Consider the following 23965-nt stretch of genomic DNA (forward strand, 5'->3'; position numbering starts at 1 on the left):
CTCGCAATACTCCTCTTTTAGCACCTCAAACACTTACATAAATGCTGATTTATTCTATCGAAAATTGTTTCCAAATTTGTGAACTAAAACTTCTAAAACTATATATTTTAACAAACAAGAATTTTCTTTACAAAGATTCATCCATTTCCAAAGGATTAAAGACACTTCTCAAAATGTTTCTCCGCATTTGAGGTATTTCTAAATTTTGTTGCCTTTCTTCATTCAAAAATATTAATACCCCACTTCCAACATAATGCATTTTATTCATGAGAAAAAGAAAATAATTGCGAAATTACGCTAAAGAAATATTTGTTAAACTAAAATTTGGTTCTTTACTTCGTGTCAGCTGGTGTTGAAGCATCAAAATTTGGCATTTGAGTTGGGCAGCACTTTTTTCGAGTTCACTTGAGTTCAGTGGTAGTAAATGTTTCGAGGTCGTAGTGGCGGCTTTTATGCGCAACTATTCTATGACGGACACAGTAATAAGTAATATATACTAATAAGAGTAAATTTAGAATTTTTCGGGCAGATGTACTACTATAGGGACTATAGATGCTAATTTAGGGACTGGTGCATCACTGGTACTCGGGCTAACTAGTGCATTAACTGACATAAAACTGATGGATTGCTTGGCAATTGACACTTCTTAAGACATTAAGGAAGGCGTATTCCCTACTAGATTGAAAAAATAAAGAACTTGACAAGCAAACTGGGAATTAACTGGTTCAGAAGTAGTCGGATTTACTGCTAGGGGAGCTACATGTACATACGCATACATGTAAGCGCGTACGAACTTAATAATTCGTTATTCAAATTTGTTTATGAATTTCCAATAAAATGTAAAATAAATGTAAATTTTAATGTAAGCAAAAGCGTATTTGAAATGCGCTTGCCATGGCACATCCTCAACAAAGGCAGTCATTCCCGCAATCAAAGAATTTTTGCGGAAAATGAAAGTGAATCAAAAGAGAAATAAAAATTTCGAGTGTACGAGATGTAAACCATGAACATTTGAAAGGTACTAAAAATATATTTATAATATTTACGAACACGAACACACATAAGGTGATGTTAATAGAGCAGCAGCTGATGTGTTTTTATTATAGTTTTATTCATATAACGAGATAGATATACTTGTAGACATGTACATCCGTCCGTCCGTCTGTCCACGTGCACGATAACTCGTCCAAAAATTACTGCTGATCAAATGAAATCAAACGCACATTACCTGAAGTGATATAGAGAAAAACTATTTTCTCTTTTTTGTAATATAGTTTATTGTTTTTTGTTAATTTTACAAATAAATGTTGCCTTTTAACTATTTTTATTTAATTTTGTTAGCTGGGAAATAAATTACAAAAATTTCGATCTTGATCTCTGAAAAGCACACAAATTTCCATTTCACATTCGTGAATGAACTTTCACATTCTCGATTTCTTTGGAGAGTTGGAAAAATGCAAGTACCCCAGTATTCAAGTAAAAAGGAAAACGATTTGTTGAAGTAAACCTTTTCAAAACACTTCGAAAAAAAAATTACATTACTAGCACACAATTAATTCCAATTACAAAATGCAATTTCTTGTACAAGTAATGGAATTGAAAAAAAATTACTTCTAAAAAATTGAAGAAGGAATCGATTCCTTTGTTGTGGACTGAAGGAATTCATTACCAATTACAATTACTCAGGAATGTAATTATACAAGTAATTGTACTGTGATTGCATTTTCTCTGTTCTGGACAAACAAATTTTTGAAATCGAATGAAATAATGCCTACATGATAAACGAGGTGACACAAAATTAATCAACCAATTCGATAAATAAAAAAAAAAAATATTTTAAGTAATTGAAATTTTTATATTGACCTTTACGCGCTTCCTTGCTTATCACAAGTTTCAAATATGATTGACGTTCCACACCATTTGCAAGAATTATAAATTTTCCGATAGAATGATTCGTCTAATATTAAAGCTATTAAGTATTAAGAATTACCAAAATGTGCGCGTCTAAAGTTTGGCCCGGACCGAATTGAATACTTCCTTGCTAAGTTTTTATTTCGTTTTGGTGGTTTGAATGTGAATCTGCGATTGTTTTGCCGCCATTTTGATTGAAGCTCGAGGAAGTTGTGAAATCCCTAGAAAGTAATCAGCCCAATTGGATATGCAATTCAGCAAATTGCAAAAAACATAGTACTTGCCACATGGCGAAAAGATTTTTAGAGGAGCACAACCTAGCTAGGCTGTCATTCGGTTCTGAGCGAATTTGACAGATATGCCGACGTCATTCGTTTTGTGTTGCACAAAATTAACTAAGCTAAAGCTAAAGCTAAATTTTGTGAATCACAAAACTAATGACGTAGAATTCAAAGTTTCCCTCACATTTTTTTTCACCATACCTAGCGAGCAAACCTGGTCGTTTCCATGACAGTCGGTTCTACGTTACCGAAACGACCCGGATTTATATCCGGCCAAGGACTATCACTCCAGCAGCATTCCTCGTACGTAAGTATGGGGAATGTTTATGCTGCTACAACAACAACAACAACAGCAAACCTGGTATCTATCATCCTTGTACTCGCCATGTGAATTTAGTTTTTGTAGCACTGCTACCACCTTGTATAAATTCGCCCTAAACAAATCTATAGATATGCAAAATTGGCCGCCAGGGTTTCGGTATGCTGCGCACACAAAAAAAAAAAAATAAATAAAAGGAAATCTGTATTTATTTTTACTTACGGCAACATAGTAAGTTGAAAAATCTTTAAAGTCGGTTTTCTAAAATTTTTCACTTTTTGCGTTATGACATTCTTACAGGAAGCAAGCGATATTTACATGCATACATACATACGAAAATATATTACTAATTTTGGCAGTGATTTGAAAGGTAAATATGAACGCATTATTTATTATTGCTATTAATTTCTACTCTTTATGTGTTTGTGCTCTTTATGTGTTATGCGAAATATTTGAGAGTACATAATACACATTTTCGCAAAGAAAAATAAATGTACTACCTACACTAATTGAGCTCATACATTTTGTAAACAGTTTTTTAAAGAAAATAAAAATAATTTATTAAAATCGATTTGAATAACAAACCACTTGCCTACTATACCACATCAGTCTCTATAGCAGTCGCGGTATTTAACGGAAATGAGCAAAAAGCGATCAGTCAATATATGTTTTACATATATTTGGGAAAATAATTGCTTTTTTTTAATTAATGTACATTGCGTACATAATTCATAGACTTTAATTGATACATTTGACTGTTATATCATTTTTTAGTGTACTCTGTTATTATTTCTAATATCTGCTGATGAGTACTTGATGATCGATTGTAGACTAGATTGTGGCTCATTTAACTAATATTTTCTGGAAAATATGTTTGAATGTACTTAGTTATATGTATAATACTTTATTGCCAGGGGTAAACCCTAGGGTGTGATAATCTCTCCACTTCTGTGGAATCTGACCGTCAATATTCTTCTTCAAGAACTTGAAAAAAATGGGAGGTAAGATAATTTCATTTCACACCTTCCAACACGTGAAGGTGCAAAAGTCGAGGACTAGAAGTAAATCCGGAAAAAACGCAGCTGATAGATACTATTCAGCAGAATACATAAAACGCCAGCTCTTAAACAAATACTAGGAAGAAAACCTCATGGAGTAACTGAAAGGGCTAAATATCTAGGACTTGTACTGGATAGCAGTAATTAGAACAATTCTCTACAACGGTATTGCAATATGGTGGAGTGCCCTTGAGATGGGCGTGAACATTAAAAGTGTTGACAAGGTCCAAAGACTCGCATTTGTTCTTACAGCCGGAGCAATGTCAACCACATCATCCCGGACGGGTGGAGTATGCAGTCCTGCCTACACTTGCCATAACAACGTTCACGACTCTCCTACCTTCAATGTAAGACAAGGGAGTGTCCACGTATGCACAGATGGCTCATAGCTCGAGAATAGGGTGGGCGGCTTTCCGACTACTACAGTGTCTTTCAATCTAAACTGATGTCAATAATAAAAGCCGTGACACTAGCACAGTGTGCTGCGATACTGGGAGATAACCTCTATATTTTCACTGATATCCAGATGGTGAAAAAAATCCCTCACAAAGCAGGCAACAACTTCTTAGGTGGCCATGAAATGCACCACATTTCTTAACGAGATGACTGAGTCATTTCACCTAATGGTAACATGGGTTCCTGGCCATTGTTCCCGACTCTCAATGCTTAACATATATAATTTCTGCTAGGACGAGAAAAGCACAGTCTGAGCTTACCGATTTCAGTCATAACGGGGCATTGCCTAATCGACAGGCATGACCAGAGGATAGGTGTGCAAACATATGATTTCTGCAGAAGTTGTCTAGATGAGGAAGAGACGACCCCTCACCTTTTGTGCCACTATCCTGACCAGACGTGGACTCACCATTTTAGGTAGGCAACCCTTTAATGAATTGGAAGATCTTAGTTCTGTCGAAATCAAAGATCCTATAAAATTTTTAAAAAGTACACACTGGTTTTAGGAGAGATAAGAACAAGTTCCTCACGCGGCATCACAATGGGCTATGAATTTGAGTGAGCCCCTAACCTAACCCAGCTTTAAGCACCGGCCATCATTTTGGTTAGTAAAAACAACTTGGGTCCACCATAGCGGTACTTTCAATCTCTCGCTCGTATTTTTCATTATCAAGGTAAAGTCATCAACTGTAAAAAAGTTGTCTACTATGCGATGAGTATTCTAAAAAATTATTTTTAAGCGAGCTCTGAAAACTTTCGACTCGATTCATTCCACTTAATGGTGTTCCAGAATAGTCGCGAATGTATCGCTGGGTATACTTTAATACAGGAAATGTCTGTTAAGATTTTACTCTGAACATAATTTAGCATGGAGCATTAGTGTTTGAACTCAAACCGTACCGAATTTTATAAAATATAATTACATAATGGCTTTAATAAAAAAAGTTATGGGTCTTTTATTTATTAAATAGTTGAATTGAATTAAATTCCAAACGCTGGACAGACCACCACATTTACAGAATTAACCGTTTGGCACTATGGATTTGTAATAAGTTTGAATTATTTACCTTTTGGTCCCGGGTTCAGGAGAGCACAGTTCCACAAGTCACCCCATTGAAATACTGAAAATAGAAAATAAGAATTTTCGGTTTATAATTCGAAATTAGATAAATAGTCTACACTCCTAGTAGTATTAATAAATATAGGTTCGTTGCGCTGAATTTAGAAAACAATTAAAAAAGCTCAAAGCAGTGACGTTATTCCTAAAATTCCTGATAGAGGAAATCAATTTTAGTTTAGTTTGAATGAAGTAGAGTGCGGCAGTGGGTGCTAGAGGGGTCGATGCTGGAATCACTTTGCGGTCTGACTGCAAAGGTGGTGTGTTCCACGATGAACATAATACAGAGGTCTGACCAACCTCAGACCGTTAAACGGCTCTCAGGGGTTTTGAAGGAATTACCCGATTTGCTTACGAAAAAACTGAGATTGTGTTTGTGATATATGAAAAAAATAAGCACAGGCACTGCGTTGCCGCCTGAACAACGACTGATTCCACGAGTGCCTGAATACGTGAGAAATGAGCGACAGAATTCTAATGCCTAGTCTCCGATGACATGACAGCCGAAGTTACTCTCACTCTTCGAATGACCAAACCTTGTAATCTATCACCGTTGATGACAAAACTGAGATTTTGTTGGTGATATAAAATAGAAAATCGGCGCAGCTCCTACTCAACTTACTTCGTGGCCGTCTGAACAACTACTAATTAGACGACTGTGTGAATAAGAGTGAATACGCCAAACCTTGTAATCTGTCGTTCCTAGATATATTTTCTAATCGAACAAGGCACCGAAAGAAATCTAATCGAAAACGAACAGCTTAATTCGTCGATAGATTGAAAGAGAAGACTAACCAGCATCCTAGGTAAAACATGCGAAAGCTAACGAAAGATATGACCGTTGTTTGATCAAAAATTGTTCTAGCTGCGCAAGATGATTTGCATTACATGTTTTTTTGCCATCTGGAACCGCTTATTGTTTATCAACAGACTTCACAAGTTGCCCACATGTAAAGCAAGACTAGTGCTTGGCTCCGCATCAACATTCCCTGCCCCTAATTGCCGGATTTGTAGCCACCTACAAGCTCGTACTGCAATCCCTTTGATTATTTCGTGGGGAGCGTAGTTGAAGCAAAGGTTAATACTCGTACATTCCCGCCGGCGACCGAATTAGTTGTTTTCGGCATCTGGCGGCTCTATAACTCCGAGATTGTTTCATCGGGCTTCGCAGTTGTAACCGTAATTGCATATCGCTCAGTGAGAGCTGCCGACTATGCCTGTGTTAGATGTAAACTATTGCTCTCCTTTTTGCTCAGAAAACCGTTACCAGCATTCTCAGAAAATCGCCCGATGAGACAATTACGTATGTACCACCAATGGTAAAAACCGTCCATTGGGACAGGCCTCAATGTACCACTAGTGGTACATGCCGCGCAGGAACGTGTTAAACCACAGCTTCTTAACACTAAATTCGCTCCGAAGACCACCATTATTTAGGTGAGGAGCAAAGAAGTCCTGGTTCGTGCATGCAAGTGCTTCATCTTGCAGCTTGCGGAGATTGCAAAAAATAATTTTAAATTGGAAAATCTGTAATCCCATTAGTTTTCATTTTTAATTTAATATTCCAGATTTATATTCTCGACGACCCTGTGCAAGTACTTATGTACGAGTCAGAAATTAACATCAACATTATTGAAAATGTGACTAAATAAGCTTCATGAATATCATGTGGATATTTCCCTTTTTAAATATGTACTCATACATATGTACGTACTATGTAACTCAATGAATTGAATATCAAGTGATTTTTTATGGATTATACCAGACAGCTAAATAAAAAGCGACCGCACAGCGCTACTATCACTGGTTTAATTTTGGTCTCAATAAAGTTTACTATGCACACACACACACCTATGCACATACATGCAATTGTAATTGACACCTTATTGTTACTGTTATTCAATATTTCATATGCTCCCAGCATTGATTGTATTCTTAGTAGTAAACAGTCGCACACAAGGGGCTGATATTTATTTTTAATACTGTTTATGCGCACGCGCAAGTGTGCCATGCCTTTTTTCCTACATGCAAAACTCAAAGCTTGATTTTTATGGCACCTTCGAGAGTAGTCATTCAATTTTTTATTGCAATCAGTTTTGAGATTTTAATCTTCGGCCTACGGAAAAGGAAATTTGTACTGGCACAAATTGCAGATAGCTAGTAATTATTCTGAATCTGTAACACGTAGGATATATCTCAAGGTAGCTCATTTAGAGCCGATCAGACGCTTCCAGAACTCACACTTATATCCAATCCCAAGCGAAGAGGGATATCCTAAGAACAACCAAAAAGCACAGAACGCCATGAGGTCGGAGTGCAAACCTCATAAAATATCTAAGACCAACCAAAGCTACCATTGGCTCAGGCCTTCATCAATATCGCAAAATGCTTCTTGTTGAACAAACTCTAGAGATCTCAATGCCATGGGTGCTACCGACGTTCAGTTTTCAAACTCTTCAAGACTAAACTGGGCGGGCGGATCCCTCATCAAAGAAGCAAGTGTCTGCGAACCAGTGAAAAGATATTCGGAAGATGTCTAGGTAGGTAGGTAAAATGGCAAGAGTGCCACAGACACACTTCAAGTAGCACTTACGTGCCGTTTTGATACCATAATGTGGACCATTACCTGTGCAAAGAAAAATGTTTGGGAAGAGAAAACCTTCTACAGCCATCCAGTGCTGTTGATGTAGTGGAGGAGAGAAAAGGGATCTAGGCTGGAGAATTTCTTCAAGTCATCCCCAAAGGACATGCTAAGGAATCTCAGGCGTCTAACCGCCAGAGCCGGACATTTGCAGAGAAAATGTTCAACAGTCTCTTTCTCTCTAGGATCCCCACAGCTTCTGCAGTAGGGGTTGTACGGAATTCCAAGCATATCCGCATGCGCACCGATCACCCAGTGACCAGTGAACACCGCAATGAGTTTGGAAATTGAATGGCGGGGAATTCCCATCACCTTAAGCGTTCTGTTTCTATCGTATTGGGGCCACGATGAGACAGACCTCCATCTGTCTTGCACTTTTCTTAGAAAGAAATTGTGTAGTTTCCCCTTAACAACGGGGGGACAGCTGAAACCGTTTCTGTCGACCCCTTCCTGGCCAGCTCGTCGGCAATTTCATTTCCCTCTATATACCTGTGCCCAGGAACCCATCTCCCTTGATGTTTCCTGCTCGATCGAGATGTTTGAGTTCCTCCTTACAGGAGTTCACCAGAAGAGAGCTGCAATACGGCGACGACAGTGCCTTGATCGCAGCTTGGCTATCGGAAAAAAAATATGAATGTCTTCCTCTCAACAGCAATCTTGAAGCATTTTGCAAGCCTGCAGGATCACGAAGACGCTGCTCGTTTCCGGCAGTTTAAAGGAGACCAAAATGCTGGCTGATTTAGAGAAAACCCCCGCTCCCACTCCAGATTCCATTTTGGATCCGTCAGTGAAAACAGAGATACCTATATCCGTGCCGACTCTCTCCTCCTTCCAGTCTTGCCACTCTCTATAGTTTAGTGGTGTTGTAGCCCTTCTGAAGAGCTACCCACCAAACTAGGCAACCATATGTTAAAATTGGCAGAAACACCAAGTTGTACATCCAAAGTGCGACACGTGGCTTGGGACCCCATTTTTTGCCGAACATAGATTTACAGGCGTGGAAGGCTATACTGGCCTTATTAACTCGATTTTCTATGTGCAGCTTCCAACGGAGCTTGGGGTCAAATATTACACCAAGATACCTGACTTCCGATGCGAGTGTAAGACACTGGTTGTTTAGTCTCGGAAGCGTAAAAAGCGGAGGCTTGTATTTCCTGGTGAATAGCATCAACTCCGTTTTGTCAGAGTTGACTCTGAGACCGCAACTAGCAGCCCAACTACTGAGTGTAGCCAGTGCACCTTCCAAATTTCAGCCATTACTGATGTGAAGGGTCCTGCGACCATTAGGACCAAGTCATCGGCACATGCTACCACCTTTACTCCTCCACTGTTTAAGAGAGTTAAAGCTTCATCCATAGCTACTAGCCAAAGGAGAGGCGAGAGGACGCCGCCCTGTGGTGTACCTCTATGAACAAACCTAGTGATTCTAGCCCCTCCTGCCACAGCATTTATTTCCCTACCACTAAGCAGGGACGAGATCCAGAGGTAGATAAGTCTTTCTACCCCCAGCCTATTTAGAGCAGTGACAATGACTCAGCCGTAATATTATTAAAGGCGCCCTCTATGTCCATAAAGGCCGCTAAAGTGAATTGTTTTCTCTCCAGAGATTTCTCTACAGTCCCTACTACCTCATGTAAAGCTGCCTCGGTAGATTTCCCTTTCAGGTAAGCGTGTTGGGCTGGAGAAAGTCTAGTTTCGAAGTGCTCTCGAATGTGATAGTCGATCACTCTTTCGAACACCTTGAGAATAAAGGAGGTAAGACTTATGGGTCTGAAGTCATTGCAAGCTGTCTAGTTCATTGCCATTTACAAAAGTTATACTTCTGCCAATAAGGTGATTAATTTTGCGCCATTGTGTATATTTCCAAAATGAAAATAAATCAAAATGATATTTTCAAACGGAGCATATTTTCAGCTCGGCGACTGCGCTAACAAGCAAAAATGGCGCATCTTTGAATCGTAAAACCTGCGCGTGATCGTCGAGAAGAGCGGCAGTTTGGTACGCATTTTAGAGTGGTGCCATAATTGGCTTATTTTTCTTTGAAAAAACTACTGGAAACACCATTTCGGGCAACGGTGAGCCAAAAATTGTGTGGCCAAAAATTAAGAACATTGAACTTGGAGGATCTTTGGTTTCAGCAGGACGGCGAGTCATCCTACGCTTTAAGTTCAGTGATCGTGTTAAATAGGCGCTGTTAATTGGCCAACTTCGAGCTGTGATTTGACCCCTTTAGACACTTTTGTGAGGTGCCGTGAAGGACGAATGATAGGCGAAAAACGTACTAATGATTAAGGCACTTAAGGTGAATATCGAGCAAGCCGTTCGTGAGATAGAACTAGAAACCTTCCCCAATGTCTTGGAGAACTAGGTGAATAGGATGCACTACCGTGAAGCCAGCCGAGGCAGCCACATCAATGAAATTGTGATCCATAAATAAAGCGAATGTTGGCTCTTTCAAATAAACTCACAATTTGCCAAAAACAAAAGTATGTTGGCAAATGTGTTTTCTTAAAAAGAAACCACTATATGGATCACCCTGTGTATAAGTATATGTATACGAGTATAAGTGTGCCACCAATAAAAACGCCTACATTCAAATCCACAAAGAACAAAAGAAATATACATATGTATGTACGTAAATACTCGTAAGTAATCTAAAAACACAGTAAACGCATAGCAACACATTACGTTACACAGAGAAATAATGAATCTTTTACAAAAAATTGGGCTAAATTCAAAAGGCGTACAACACTTTAACCACTAAATTACACAGTACACTAAAACTTATATATGCACATATGTATATGTCTCGTATGCATGAAGTGGCCTCCAGTCCAGCCACGTGCTAGAGAAGTGATACACGTGTAAACAAACGCTCGGCCACGCCAGATAAAAAATCCAGATTAACACTATCGCCTCATAAACCAGCGATAAGGCGGAAAATTCTTGAAATCACAAATGACTGACAAACTATGAATTTTTACATATTGTAAATGCACTAAGCAAAAAGCTATCACACTAATAGGTACATATGAACGTATTTTATATTGTAATCGCTATTTTTAATACACTTTTCTTTTTTTTTAATGAATCACTAATCACTAAATGAAATACCTTCGATAAAAGATATTTTCTATTTTGCTGAAGCGCGAAATTCACAGCCGTGTGCGATGGAAACGTTAGCGCGGAGTGAGTGTACGTTCAGAACTATGGTACAAATAAAACAATTCAAGTGCGACGATCATTGGTTGTGAACGGTGATGAGCGCGAACGGGTGAGCACAATCTCAAAGTGACGCAAACAATGAAGGAGCGTCAAATGCAAGTGAAAAGCAAGCGAGAATGCGGATAACGTACCTGCTCTCGTACTCAGAGCAGTAAAGGTGAAGGTGTAAAAAGTTCTCTTGATAGGCATTTGACGTTTCTATTTTATTTTTTTTAATTTTTTTTTTTTAACATTTTCTCATAGTTCTACGCTACACGACCAAGTCAATGGAGCATGGTTGTGTTCGATATGTGCGTGTGCATGTACTGCAAAACTTACTGTACAATGAAATATGCAAGAAACGTTTGGGCATATAATATTAAAACCTGATCGTGACGTCGAATTTCAACGAACCGCTCGTTGAAGGTTGACAAGTTTTGTGCCGGCTGTCAGCTGTTCGCGCGCTGCATATACACACAGATGTAGGTATGCATAACGACTGATGTTTTTTTGTCTGATAAGTTATCAACTTACAACGGCTGCATGTACTACATACATATGTGCATATGGGTGTAAGCAAGTGTATATAAATACACATGTATGTATTTGTAGGTGGGTGTATGCAGCAGCGTAAAGCGCTCCAAAGATATCTACGTACTTACATATTTTCTTAATTGGTTCATACTTGCATTAACATATAAGAATTAATTATAGCTTTGAGGAAAAGGGTACGCTCGATCAGTTTAAAATCATTTCAATTTACATATGCATTATAGGGTTGCCAATACTCGTATTAGCGTTGAATGCTGATCCCAGCATATTTATTGATAAATATATTTGTTTATTGCATTTCGGTAGTCGTGCCAGGGCATAACTTTCCTAACATTATTAAAAGTTCAATGAGCCTAATATTTTGTTTTAGAAATAACAGAAGTATGTATTTGAACTGCATATCAATTTTTCTTTTTTTTTTTTTTTGTTTTGACAATTTTTTTTTATTTAAATGTTTATTATTTTTGTGTAACGGTATAGCTCATTGTCTAACAAAAACCATGTAAATCCAAATTTCTAAATTAGAAAATTTCCGCGAATTTTTTATCTCAATTCCACAACTTTTAATAAGAATTTTTAGAAAAATGTTTGGTATGCAGTTTTACAGTCCATCAAATTTTAGGATAAAAAAGTGCATGTTTGAAGTTATTAAACAATTATGTAATTGTTTTTTTTTTTATAATTTTATTAGGTGCGCAACTAAGTTCCCGCTGTTTGTCAATAGATGCCGCCAGCAGTGTGTACTAGTCGATTCTAACATAACCTATTCATCATAAACCAAGCTAAGACAAATGGTAAACAAACTGCCTCGACACATTAGTGATTTTGTTGTGGTATCATATACTTTTGGTTTTGTGAAAATGTCTGATTTTGTGCCGAATAATCGTCATTTGCGGGAAGTGTTGATTTTCCTCTTTCATTCGAAAAAAAACGGCGGCTGAAGCGCATCGAGAGCTACAAAAGGTCATGGAGGTGCTGCTTTAAGTGAAACAACGTGCCGAGATTTATCCGTCGCTTTAAAGACGGTGATGTTAATGTTGGCGACCGTCTGCGTGAAGGAAGGCCAAAAACCTTCGAAGACGCTGAATTGGGGGCATTGCTCAATGAGGATCCTTGTCAAATGCAAGAAGAGCTTGCTTCAGTATTAGGAGTTACCCGCCAATCCATTTTCAAGCGATTGCATGCTTTGGGAATGATTCAGAAACAGGGGACTTGGGCTCCTTATGAGTTAAAACCAAAGGATGTTGAACGTCGTTTTTTCGCCTGTCAACAACTGCTCCAACGGCAAAAAATGGATTCATTATAGCAATCCAAAGAAAGAAAGAAAATTCACGCTGCGAAGGTTATGCTATGTATTTGGTGGGACCAATTTTGTATTATTTATTATGAACTGTTGAAACTGGGAATCGGTATCGACTTCAATAGATGCGATTCAGCGGAGCACTGCGCGAGAAGCGGCCGCAATACGCGAAGAGGCATGAAAAAGTGATTCTACAGCTTGACAACACTCGTCCTCATGTTGCCAAACGCGTTAAAACCTACCTGGAGACACAGATATTGCGCCGTCCGATTATCACCTGTTCCGATCGATGGCACATGGTCTAGCTGACCAGCAGTTCCATTCATATGAAGACATCAAAAAATTGCTTGATCTTTAAAAGATGAACAGTTTTACCGCGATGGTATATGAGATCTACCAGAAATATCCTTAAAAGATGAACAGTTTTACCGCGATGGTATATGAGATCTACCAGAAATATGAGAAAAAGTAGTAGCCAGCGATGGGCAATACTTTCAATAATTCACTTCTAACCATTTTTTTCCAAGTCTCATAGCATTCATTCCTCGCGCATTGTGTCCTGTGAGAGAACCCACTAGATTGGAGAGCTGATATTTTGTCAACCTCAGAAGCTCGCCCGAGCGCCTCCGGTCCACACGTGGCCAGAAGGATTTCGCGACCTTGCACGTTTGTGTATTTGCCCAGCGCTCCCTGAGTTGGGGCGATGCCCATCTTTCCAGGAGCAGACCGCAGGTAGTCAGGGGGATCCCACTTCTCTCCCTTCGCGGGGAAATCACCTCACATGTCCCTTGTCTGGCCAGCTCATCCGTCTCACAGTTTCCCACAATGTCGCTGAGGCCGGGAACCCAGATGAGGCTGATGTCAAAAAATTTGAACGCAGTATAAAGTGAGGTCAAGCATTCCTTGACCAATTCTGAATGCACCGTCATAGACCCGAGGGCCCTTATTGCCGCTTGGCTGTCGGAGTAAATATTTACTTTCTTGACTGTTAGTATGCATTTGAGCAGCCAATCAGCTGCCTCCTTGATTGCGGCTACCTCTACCTGGAACACACTGCAGTGGTCCGGTAACCTGAATTTGAGTCTGATGGGGAGCCCCTCGCAAAAGACTCCTCCGCCAACCTTTCCTTCCAACTTCGATCCATCTGTGAACAAGTTCACCAGGCCCTGCCCCTAAGCGTAGCCCCCTGTCCACTCTTCCCTTGACCGGATGTGAGTGGAGAATGTTCCAGTTGGACTAAACGAGGGTATGCACTGGTCTGTTGACAGAGGGATGAGCTCGAAGTTTCTAAGGATGCTTGAGTGCCCATAAGTGAGGTTGAGCTTATAGCTCCAGTCCCTCAGTCTAATTGCGGTACGTGTAGCGGCAATTCTGCCTGCGATGTCTACGGGTACCACATTTAACATTGCGTTGAGCGCCAGAGTAGGAGTCGGTCGAAGTGCCCCACTGATTCCAATGAGTGCCGACCTCTGAACTCTCTCCAGCTTCTTCACCAATGTCGTCTTCTCTAGTGAGTTCCACCAGACTATGACTCCATATAACAAGATAGGCTTTACAATAGTATTATATAGCCAGAAAACAACTCCAATTGCGCCCTTGCACCCATACAAGGCGATTGTTGCCTTTCTCAATATTGGGCTTGCATGTAAGCTTGCTGTCAAGAACCTAGGTACTTCTCCTTGTCAGAAAGCATCAGGGGAGTGCCCCCTAGTGAGGGAAGTTGAGCTCTGGGTATTTTATGTTTCCTCGTAAATAGGACGAGCTCCGTCTTAAGAGGATTCACCGACAGGCCGCAATCCGTTGCCCATCTAACAACTGCATTCAGATATCCCTGCATCAAGTTGTACAGAGTGTCCAAAAGTTAGTCATCTGATAGAGAACCAATTTATTAAAACTCTCGAAGTATGAACAGTATAAACTATGGCAGTTAAGTTCCAGGTATTTTTCAATTAAATAAAAACAAGCTTTAGTCTTAGCTTATAGAAAATAATATCGCTAAATATTCACAGTTGCATCTCCTTAAATGGTATCAACTTAGCTCCTATGATTGGCAGTGCTCCACAATGAACCCCTTCAGCACCGCCATTCAGGTCTGGCCTTATCTCCAGTGATTACCCGGCTTAACCCAGCTCAGCTGTTGCCCTGAATGCGATACAACAAATCCTCGCAGATCGATTTTCACCTATTTTCACGGCGCCTCTAACAAATGGCTTCGAAAGAATGTATATAAAAAGTCAAGTGTGCTGTCGACTGCTACCATCGACTGGTATCAAAAGACGGTCTCCTCTCTCTCATTATATAAATTTAGGTATATACAGTTCCCAAGTCATAGGAAAATAGATAAAGCAAGCATTTACAGATCTTATAGCGATTTCGCTTCTCCTAAAAAATGTTGGCTTTCAATTGCGCTCCACTTTTTTCGTATTCGATCATAAAATAAGTGTAATTTTTAATTAAGTTAATTTGGATTAAGCGAAAAAGACATGCTAGTTTTTAAAACTATTTTAGAATATATCATTTTTTAATGATGTGAAATAGAAAACACTTGGTGAAAAATTGTCAATTCAAAACTTTGTCAAGCAGCCATTTTTAGCTGTTAGCGCTTAGTTCTGATTTTATTTAGGTTTTTTTTTTTATTTGACATACCATTAACTAAAAACAGAAAAAAGATCAGACCCCTGAATTAACATTTAAAAACAAGTGTAAGTACAAAGAAAATTTTTTTTTTATTAAAATGAAAAGAAATTTTCTACCACTTGGTTTCGCAACATTTCAGTCTACTTTATTTTATTTTTATTTTTTTCTTTGTATTTTACTTTAAATATTTGCACGCTTCAACAGCACTTCAACCAATTTTTTCGACTTATCACGAAAACTTACAACTAAACTCACTAGACCAAACACGAGTAATAATCAACTTTATGAGGGCGACAGCGACTAAGTCAAGCATTGCAATAATTACTTGCCACAGCAGCAAGTTTACGTACACGTGTCAAAAACAAAGACGGCTGCTCCAATTAACTGCAATGCATTCGAAAGCACACCTTCGCCCACACACTCCCACATACATACGCATGTGCCGACTTGATGCCCATGCAGTTACAGAATTATGCGAAAGTAGTTGGCGTAAGTTGATATCAGACGCTAAACTGTGGCTGATAAACCGTAAGCTGCTTTTGCAAATATTTGTTAAATTCTTAATGCGCGATGCATCTTATTTACTTGACTATATAAACATACACTTGTGCTCATATAATTAAGTCACTTTATCTTTTCACAATATTCGCAATACGACACCACCCAAATACTGAGATTTGAAAGAAAGGCACTAGGAAAAATACCATAAATGGTTCCTTTCGCCTGGATGACGGAACATATCGAATCAGACATAATGGCTCGAGCTTGATGCATTGATAGATCATGAAAATGCGATACTTTCCATTAAAAGTCAAAGAATAAGATGATTAGGAAACTTGTGCAGAGTGCCAAAAACAGAGTTGCCAGTATAGCGTTTCATAGACGCTTTCAACGCTGGATTGTTGAGATCTGACCTGCGGAAATTGCGAATCACAAACTGGACAGACATAGTAGAGGATCGATTGAAGTGGGGAGCAGTAATTGTAGAAGCAATGGTCTGCACAAGACAGTAATGCTACTGATGATGAATAAGTAGCGCTGCTGTGAAGAAAAGTGTTTATAAAATACTAGGTGGCGCAAAATTAATCATAATTTTTTTTTAATTTTTTACCAAATAAAAATATATTATTTCGAGTGATCAAAATCTTTATTTTATTTATTATTATTTTATTTTTCTATGTACTACAGCTCTCTAGTAAATGTGTGTTTGTAGAATGTATTTTAAACAATGAGCTAATATCAAATTTTGTTTTAAAATCGGTAAAATGTTGAACTACACATTTGAATTGATGAAAAAAGTTTGTGGCGATGATTGTCTATCTCTCGCCAGAGTTCATGAGTGGTTAACACGTTCAAAGATGATTGTGAGGACATAAATGACAATCAACATACGGGCCGCCCAAAAGCAGTAATTACCGAAAACTCCATCCAAATTGTTCGTAAATTTATAAAAAATGAACCAAAATCATCGTTGAATCGGAGTTGAATATCTCCAAAACATCGATTTATTGCATTTTAACTGATAATTTGGGCTTACAAAAGGTCTGTTCACGTTTCATTCCGCGCAAGTTAACTGAGGACCAAAAATTTCTCAGAATTCAGCATTCGAAAGACCTCATTAAAGAGGCGAGAAAACACGTGAACTTCCTTTACAACATCGAAACCGATGATGCAACGTGGTGTTTCCAATATGAAACTGAAACAAAGCGTCAAAGTGCCGAATGGAAGGCCCCAGACGAGGCACCACCAAAAACATCGCGTTTGGAGAAGTCAAAAATCAAGTCGATGCTCATTTGTTTTTACGATTCCAAGGGAATTGTCCACGAAAAGTTCGTGCCAATGGGCCAAACCGTCAACGCAATTTTCTATCTCGGCGTTTTGAAGCGTTTGTTGCATTCCATTACATGATAATGCATCATCTCATCGTCCACTCTTGTGACTAATTTTTTGACTAGAAATTGGATTTTAACCATCAATCACTCACCGTATTCGCCTGATATGGCTACCTATTCGGAAAATTGCATTTGGCCATGAAAGGAAAACGTTTTGCGTCCGTAGAGGCCATCCAAAAGGTGTGTACCGACATCCCAAGGGACATTCCGGTCATTGACCTGAAACACTCTTTCGAAAAGCTTTTAGATCGCAAAACAGTGTATCGAGGTCAGAGGGGACTATTTTGAAACTAAAACTCGATGTTATCGGAACAAAGCTCATGTCGTTCCTATTTTAGCTCAGTCTTATTTATTTTGGACTTCACTTTGTATATTACTGCAGGACGACTCTTACGACTTAAAGGTGGCATTGCACTTAAAATAAAATAATTAAAAAAATATTTTCACAGCTTTGTGTTTGATGAAGCTTGTTTTGTGTTACAACGCTCCACAATTGAGGTAAAACGAAAGAGAAAATTCAAAATATTCTGCGAATGCAACAGCAGGCTGCTGAAGCAAAGATTCCATTCTAGAAGGCTAATCGTCGACAATGTCGATGAAATCGCGAAAATCTTCGGATCGAACCGACATGTTGAGCACTAATTCGATTGCCCAGGAATTAGTCGGAAAAGTGTTTGGAACCATTTAAAGGAGGGAAATTATGACTATTCGGCGAATAAGCTTTGAGCACTTTCTACTTCACCCAATATATGTAATATGAAAAATTGTAAATGCTCACTGTCACAGGTAATACGAATTTACGTTGTAAAATAAAGCATGTCCACACATAGGCATACACATAAATACTACAGACAACGCTTCCACATAACTGACGGTCTATGCCTTAATTAGTAGTGACAGACTTGCAATAAAGTAGTTGTCAACCATTAAAAAACAAACTTTCTGAACACACATACGTGTATATAAATACCTTTCAGAATACAGCATTAATAATCAAGAAAAAATTGTGCAATTTCGAAGTGTTTTTTTCGATTTTCTTTTTCTTGATATTTATCTTATATGACTCCGTAAATTTTTATTTTTTCAAAATTTTTCGTAACTTTGTACTTATGTAAGTATTTTTATATTTTTGTTAAATAAAATATTCTTTTGTAAAAAGATTTCTTAAACAATTTTCTTCACTCCACAAACTTTGCCACTTTGCATTTCGTTAAAAAAAGATAACAGATATTTAAGAATTTCTTTTCATTTACGATTTTACACTACCACGAACCGATCTGTGCAGCTAATCGGTCAGGACTGTGCACAACTCTAGTCTCTGTTGTTCCTTTATCCAATCGATCAAGCACTCAAAGCTAGAGTACAAAGCCAAAAACTAAAAACAACAAAACCGAATTAAAAAAAATCTAAATATACTACATAAAATAAATTTAATTGTATGCATGTTTATAAGAGTTTCCGCAATAATACTCGAGAGCATAATTTTTGGCTGTTGATTTGGCACCGACGCTGGTGATCGTACACGTTCGGTTTTGAACTTGGCCGGCAAACGACGTTGAGCACCATTGGCCGCAATTAGTGTTGGTACATACAGTACTGGTACGTAATATTGATTGGTGGGGTTAAATTCAAATGTTCTCATTTTCTCAAATTTTTCATTGTTGTTTTTTTTTTTTTTTTTTCTTGTGTCAAATAGGTGTAAGTACATTTCTAACGGAAATGCGCGCGCTCATAATACTTTATTAAGTTCGCTGATTTTTCATGCATTATAATTTACGAGAACAAACTTATTATTATTATATAAGTGCATACATATTTACATATAGTATGTATGCATGCCATAAATTATATATAGCGCACTTATTGAAAAGTTATTATCTATTATACTCAATAATATTTATAGGAATTGGCGCAATTATTGAACAATTTTATTATTTATAAAATTTGCTTATGCTAATCTTGATAGCGAAATATTTTTGTAGAACTTTGCATGCGCCGTTTTCAATAGATGGCTGCATTGGTAAGCGCTAATCGAAATGGACAGTTGTAAATTACAGTTTGGTAGAAAAGTATTCGAAACCAAAATAAATGAAAGTGATTTGTAAAGCGTGATCAGATTGGAGGTACTTTTTCCAATAGGGTTTTTTTGACAGATCACGCGTGACCACTGTCAAATTAAATCACAATTTTTTTCAGTATTCATTCACATTTCATCATAGAAAGACTTACGCCTCAACAACGTTTACAAGTCGTCCAACTGTATTACGAAAATCGACGCTCTGTGAAAAGCGTTCATCGCGCTCAGAGCATTTTATGGTGTACATAACCGTTCAGCGATGTGGCTCATTTTTGGCTTAATGGCTACGTCAATAAGCAAATTTGCCGAATTTGGGCTGAAGAGCAACCCGAAGCCATTCAAGAACAGTCATTCGATTCGTTGAAAGCAACCGTTTGGTGCGGCCTATGGGCTGGAGGAATCATCGGCCCATATTTCGGCCGTATTCAAAGATGAGGCCGGCGTCAATGTAACAGTAAATGGCGAACGGTATCGTGCCATAATAAACGACTTTTTGATGCCGGGAATTGAAGCCCGTCATCTCCACAACATTGGTTCCAACAAGACGGCAATACTTTCTATACAGCCCAGGAAACAATGGAATTACTGCGTCGTCGTTTCGGTGCGCAGTTTATCTCTCGTCTCGGACCAGTGGATTGGCCACCAAAATCCTGTGATATCACACCTCTGTACTTTTATTTGTGGGAGTATGTGAAGTCTAAATACTTTGTAGATAAACCAGCTTCGATTGAGGTGTCGGAAGCCAACATTACTAAAGTTATTCACGAGATACCCAACGACGTAAAGATTGCCCAATCAATTTGAATTTTCGTTGTGTTATTTCAATTTAAAATCCTGCAAAGTACTGTTTCATATCTTCATTCTAATCTTAATTCTACGAAAAGTGCTTTCCACAAAGTAATTGTTTGAAGTTTTTGCGGAGTTAGTAGTAGCTGGGTGAAAAATTTGGTGATTACAACGAGAGTTCAGAATTCGTTTTAGAGGTATGGTTCCTTCAGCAAAGTTTCTTATTTTGATCCCTAGAATACGATTTTCACAGAGCAATGAGCGATTTAAATCGACCCGCCCTAATGTATATATGCTTGCACTCTGCTTTTTCTTTGATATTATCAGAGGTGTAATTGCCTGTCTTCTTATTTTAGAGCGTATTTTTTACATGCCACACAAAAAAAACCTGCAGAAGGATAATTTATTCTATCTGGAGCGGGTTAGAGCGCTTATGTTGCGAAACAAATATTTTTACTAATACTAAGTTTTAAAATTCAGTTAAAAGATAACATAATATGTGTACAAATTTTTGGATCAATGCATTTAAAAGTTTTCTCAGAAAAAATTCTGGAAAATTCGCTATTTTTCGGCTTCCTAACTGATAACCCTTTAATAAACGTTCAGATTTTTCAGCAGATTTTTCATCTACATATATTCTCTTCTTACTTTCACTTTGTCATAGAACGAATTATATATTGTAGATAAATAGGAACTATGAACGCTAGGTTTGTTTTTGTTGTAGTCTATAAGAAATCATCATTTCTAAATTTACCAATAATAAATAAATAAATAACTTCTAGGTTCCCTTCAATTAAAATCCAATAGATTTATATTTTCCCTCTATGCATATCCCAAAAGCATATTTAAACACATCAATTTAAGTGCGAAAAATTTTTAATTAACCATCAATCATTTTTGCCCTGAAATACAGGTAGAGAAAAGTCCCAAGTGGCTACGAAAATATTTCCCTAAATCTAATTGCTGCAATAGAATTACGATCACTGTACCAGGTGGTATATCAAACATAAATTTCGGTTAATAAAATTATGATTGATGGTGATTCCTTATAATTCCGCAAGAAAATCTACAATACTTGAATATGAATATGAAGAAGCGAATATTTTAAAATAGAGATTAGTTTCTAATTTCTCTGAATTTCCTGAAGATTTTACAAGAAAATGCAGAATTATCATTTAAGTGGCTTTGTGAAGTGCCTGTCATTGTCTATACAGATTTTATAACACGTCAAATCGCATGTATCAAATCATATAATTCAAATATTCAGATGCACAAGTGCACACACACACATACATATAATATGTTTGCAATAAACTTTAAATGACGTGATGTCAATTGGAGAATTTCAATTGCAGATCAGGGGCTGGCATGAATGAAAATACAATAGTAAAATAAAATCAATTAATATAAATGAGCATACATATGTACATATGTATGTACATACACAGGCTAATAATGAAGTGAAATATTCGCTTGCAAATGTACTTATTTACATATATTTATATGTACCTGTATGTATCTACTATACTCGTATGTGCATTCTTACGTTCGAATATGGCAGATAAAATAAATGAGGAAGAAGTAAATATTTATAACTAAAAAAATCCATAAAATTGTGAAGCATTTCTCGTGAGAATATTCAGAAGTCGTTTTAAAGGTATTGTACAAGGTGACGCAAAATTCATCATCCAATTTAGTTTTTGATTCACTTTTTTAGTGATTAAAAGAAATCATTTTTTGTGAGGGCAATATTTATTTTCATCTTTACGAGCTCCGTTGCTTGTCTGTTTGTATACGCAGCTGTCTGCTTACAAGTGTCAAATATGATTGATATTTGCAAAAATTATAAATCTTCCGATAGGATGATTAATTTTGCGCCACCTTGTGTTTAATTAACGATCCTCTATGACAACCACCGAGTAATTTGGCCTAGGGCGCAACTTCTGATGGTGTTGAATGGCGGTAATGGATCAAAAGGAAAAGGGAGCTCAATATAAAAATTAAAGCGATTTATTTTTTTTTAATTCAAACATATTGCACATATAAAAAAACTTTGTTGTCACCTGCTGAATTGTACATACACCCCGTTGTAAAATTATAGAATACAAGTTTTGACTATTAATTTTTTCATTTAAATTATTTTTTTATAAAAATATATTGGGTTGGCAACTAAGTAATTGCGGATTTCACTCATAGATGGCTTCAGTTGAACTTTTAGGTTTGCAGACGTAGTACAAATGTAAAACACATTTTGTTAATTCATAGTTGGCAATTCAGCTCTCAATCAATAAAAAAGGTTTTTTGATCGGTTGCGTAGTTTTTGTTTGACATTTTCGTCATATTTTGCGCAAAGGAAAAACCGCATCGCAAGCTCATAAGAAGTTATGTGCTGTTTATGGTGATGAAGCCTTAAAAGAACGGCAGTGTCAAAATTGGTTTGCCAAATTTCGTTCTGGTGATTTTTCACTCAAAGATGAAAAACGCTCTGGTCGTCCAGTGGAAGTTGATGACGCCCTAATCAAAGCAATAATCGATTCGGATCGTCATCGTCTTGGATAAGAAGCTGACTTGGGAGACACACGTTTCACTGAAGGTGAATCGTGCATTGAAGATTTTTCAGCAATGCCGTAGAGCCTTTGGTAAAACCTGGGGTCTGAAACCTGCTGTCGTCCTATGGATATACATAGCACTTATCAGACCAATCATCACTTACGCCTCTGTGGTCTTGTCCACAATCCGGGAACTATACAGGCTGCAAAGAAGTGTATGTTTATGCATCACGGGTGCCATGAGTACAACCTCTGGTGATGCCCTAAATGCTATGCTTGATTTGCTCCCCCTGGATCTTAAGATACAACAGGAAGCAATAAAAGCAATGTGTAGACTCCATAAATATGGTTTCTGGCACGAAGATGGAACTTCGGGACACACAGAAATCTTTAAGTTGCTGTCGGAGCAGTATCCACTGTTTTTGGCACCTAAAGATGACCTGATACCCACAGTTTCATTTGGAAGGAAATTTGATGTCAGATTGCGTGAGCAATGGAGCAATCCAGAATGCATGCAGGGAGGTTTGACGGATATTTTCTTTACCGATGGGTCCAAGACTGAAATAGGGTCTGGAGCCGGATGGTACTTAAACGATAGTAATAAGTATCACTATGCTATGGGGGGAATGGCAACTGTTTTCCAAACAGAAGTTTTTGCCATCCTAAAAGTAGCCGAATGGATAATCGAGAGGAGATGGAGCGGGAAACAGATTGGAGTCTTCAGTGACAGTCAGGCTGCATTGAAGGCCCTGGAGAACGCGAAGCAAACCTCAAAGATTGTTCAAGAATGTAAAAAGAAGCTTAATTCTGTCGCAAGACAAAACAGGCTTGTACTTATATGGGTTCCGGGACACTCCGGTGTTCAAGGAAACGAAATTGCCGACGAATTGGCCAACCGCGGATCAGCGGTGCCCCCACAGGGGCCAGAGCCAATAATCGGAATCAGTTCCGCAGGAATCAAGAATTGGATCAACAATTATGTAGGCAATCTACATAAAGAGCGATGGCCCGGTCTAGAACGCTGCAGAACTGCAAGTGTTTTGTGACAAGTCCGAACAGAAAACTGTCAAACTTTCTACTAAAACATAGAAGGAAAGACATTCGGTTGATGGTCGGCATCATTACAGGACACAACCCATGGGGTCAGCATATGACCACCATTGGAATCATCGAGGACCCGGTATG

The 23965-nt window shown here is 38.1% G+C and overlaps 1 protein-coding gene across 3 annotated transcripts in view; it reads right to left on the reverse strand.

Moving 5' to 3' along the window:
- The window catches only part of LOC128859645 (putative phospholipase B-like lamina ancestor), a 75866-nt gene that overhangs the window by 23149 nt on the left and 28752 nt on the right, over positions 1 to 23965 (reverse strand). Inside the window, exons 1-2 of one of the 3 annotated variants that reach the window (XM_054096613.1) lie at positions 18339 to 18678; positions 5093 to 5146 (exon numbers count right to left, since the gene is read on the reverse strand). The gene's annotated coding sequence lies outside the window, so the exon portion shown is untranslated. Of the gene's footprint in view, positions 1 to 5092; positions 5147 to 10897; positions 11006 to 18338; positions 18679 to 23965 lie in introns of those variants that run through there. The other 2 variants (XM_054096614.1, XM_054096615.1) reach the window with 2 other exon arrangements.

The sequence above is a fragment of the Anastrepha ludens genome, chromosome 4 (genome assembly GCF_028408465.1).
Source record: "Anastrepha ludens isolate Willacy chromosome 4, idAnaLude1.1, whole genome shotgun sequence".
In the NCBI taxonomy this organism is placed as follows: Eukaryota; Metazoa; Arthropoda; class Insecta; order Diptera; family Tephritidae; genus Anastrepha; species Anastrepha ludens.